We start from the raw sequence: 2,819 nt of genomic DNA, 5'->3' as shown, positions 1-2,819 counted from the left end.
ATTGGAATTGATGAGGGGCATCAGACCACTCCTAATCTAGCGCTCAGCACACTGATGAATTTGATAGCCATTGGCATTGTAGGCAATTATACCACTGCTTGTAACTCAACCGGATGGTGGTGTTCGGGCCTCAACCAAGACTTAACCTACGGACACCCCAATGCCTTTAGAAGAATTGAGTTCATCCATTTGGGAAGTAATCAATGCCTCCGCCGGCTTGCTTCGAACGGCATTTTTTCATTCATATTTCTTCAAGGGATGAGTGGTCGGGGTGGAGCATTTGGAGGGTGGGCGTGGTAAATATCTTCACGGATGGCTCGAAGTTGAATGAAGGATTGGTGAAGGATTATTCTGCGATGAGCTCTCCATCAAGCTGGAATTGAATATTTGTAGTGTCATTGCCGTAACATAATTGGCGGATGAGCTGTCTTGACAAGGGAGCCTCGAGAAGGTTTCTCAGCAAAATGAAAAATTATTTCCGTGCTGTAGACTTGCCTATGAAATCCTCTCCACACTCGCCGCAAATGTCCCGGGTTGCTTCGGCAGCTTTTTCACCACAATGAAATACAAAGACTGTAGTGCAGAAAGAGTTCTATCGAATGAATACATACTCTTTGCCAAACGGCGAACAAATCTTTGTAAAATAAAAGAAAATATAAAAACGATATGAACTTATTCCCAAACCCAATACTTAAAAACAACACTTCGCTATCCATTACACGAAATTACCATTGGTATTGGATACGGTGTTGGTTTCTCCACCTGATTGCGGAAATCATCCATGACAATCGAAGTCTTACACACTTCGTTCACCCACATACCTTTCTGTGCCTGACCAGTATGCATGTGATAGAATGTACCTTCGCCATTTTTGAATTCCCTCGCGTAATGCCCCTCATAGCGATTACCGTTTGTTGTCAATAGAATTAGAAGAGCGTGCATAACGCAAATTTTAGTTCATTATGAAATTGTCGACTCTAGAATTCCCAACTGACCATACTCGTAGAAGTGTACGCCGACGCCATGCTTTACATCTGCTTCCCACTCGCCCATGTAAATTGAACCATCTTTATACCACATAACACCCAATCCGTGTCGTCTGTTCTTGTGCCACCATCCATAGTAGACACTGTCAAGGAAAAACTGTTTTCCCTTACCCCATTTCATATCGTGTTGCCATTCACCAATATACATATATTCTCTCGGCAGTGCCATTTGGCAAACGGTTGCGCATCGTTCCATATCTTTGGCGCTTACCATTCCGCCACCCCCATCGTAGATAAGGTGCTTTTGTGTCTCCTTAACTCCATATGGATGATGTTGACTTCGAAGCCAGTAGCCCTTGTATGAGCCACCACCCGGGAAAAAGAATGCCGCCCGCGCACTCGCACTCTCGGCCTTAGTATGATTTTTATGCTCGCAAGTCAACACACAGCGGACACGAAATTTATCCCGTGTGCTACACTGTGTCATTGTTGTGAAATTGAAGAGTGAATTGAGTTAAATGCAATAATATAAAAGTTCAATTTTACTCTCTTAATTTAATGTTGCTTAATTTGTCGAGAAATCTATTTTGAAGTTTGTAAAGGGAGCTCATCTACTTAGTTTTTGAATTTGTGGCCAGCTACATAATGAGAACTCAACAGTGGTAAATTGTAAATTTGCATTGAGGCATATTAACAGTGTATATATAACGGTTGTATGTGTAACGGTATAACGGAATCCGGAAACAAAATTCAAGTGAATGTCAGAAAGTCAAAATGTCTATCACACGTTTGTATTTACAAACAAACAAAAAAAAAAATCAAAAATCGGTTTGACATTCAAATCATCAAAACTCAAAGCCAAAGTAGAAAACAATCAGCTGCTCTAGCATGATTCAATAATAAAAGGTTTGCTCAGTAAGCAGCTTTTTAATTTCTTCTTGACAAATCCGCTCCCTTAGCAAGACACTGTAAAGTAAAATTTGTAGAAAAAGCATTTCATTTTCAAAATTGTCTGGACTAGTACCATGTGGAATACATCCTGACATATGAACCGCTTAAGTCAGGGTATTCAAATATTAATTAAAATTTATTTTTAAAACCGTTTGCAGTTTGTTTCCATTTACGTCAAAAATACTAAAAAATACCATAGGATTTAATTTGTCCCACTTTTTTCTCCCTCTTAAATACAACCTTTTGCCACAAGTGAGTGAATGATGCTGCTCTAGTAACTACACTTTTACGAGTTCGCCTGAATGTTTATTTTTCATTTATTTAGTCTAACACAAAACCACAGGTTATATTTCTGTGATAGGTACCAATGGTGTTACAATATAATGCAAAACAACACAAAAATTATGTAATTTGAATTAGCATCTAAAATTTATTAAATTAAAATTAAAATACCTTACACTGCACAACAGCATTTCTGATGATTGGGCTATGATACATGTTTTTAGTCCAATTTTTAATGACAATTTCAAATCTGTAACTGAAATTCCAGTATCAGATCTATATGACTCTATATGACACGTTTGACTTTTTGTAATAAAACACTATAGATTTAAAGATTATTTTATTTTATTGCCTTCTTAAGTTTAAAAAAATGTTCTTTTTATGATTTCCTTGCTGCAGTTGAAGGCTTAGAACTGTTGTTAATGCTCCAACAATAGTCGGCCATCATGTGTGTGTTCCAGTAACCTTGATAGCGTTCCTCCATCGTACGAAGGTCCTGGTGGAATCGGTCGCCCTGTTCTTCGCTGAGATCCCCAAGATTGGCTGGAAAACAGTCCAGATGGTTGTGAAGAAAGTGTAACTTAATACTCATATTACATC

General features: G+C 38.4%; 1 pseudogene; it reads right to left on the bottom strand.

Moving 5' to 3' along the window:
• Window positions 1–708: 708 nt before the first annotated feature.
• LOC128857625 (MORN repeat-containing protein 3-like) lies at window positions 709–1,473 on the bottom strand (annotated as a pseudogene).
• Between the last annotated feature and the right edge of the window lie 1,346 nt (window positions 1,474–2,819).

Source organism: Anastrepha ludens, chromosome 3, assembly GCF_028408465.1.
Source record: "Anastrepha ludens isolate Willacy chromosome 3, idAnaLude1.1, whole genome shotgun sequence".
Lineage (NCBI taxonomy): Eukaryota > Metazoa > Arthropoda > Insecta > Diptera > Tephritidae > Anastrepha > Anastrepha ludens.
The sequence above is the reverse complement of the archived record's forward strand: the minus strand, read 5'-3'. Positions and strand labels throughout refer to the sequence as shown.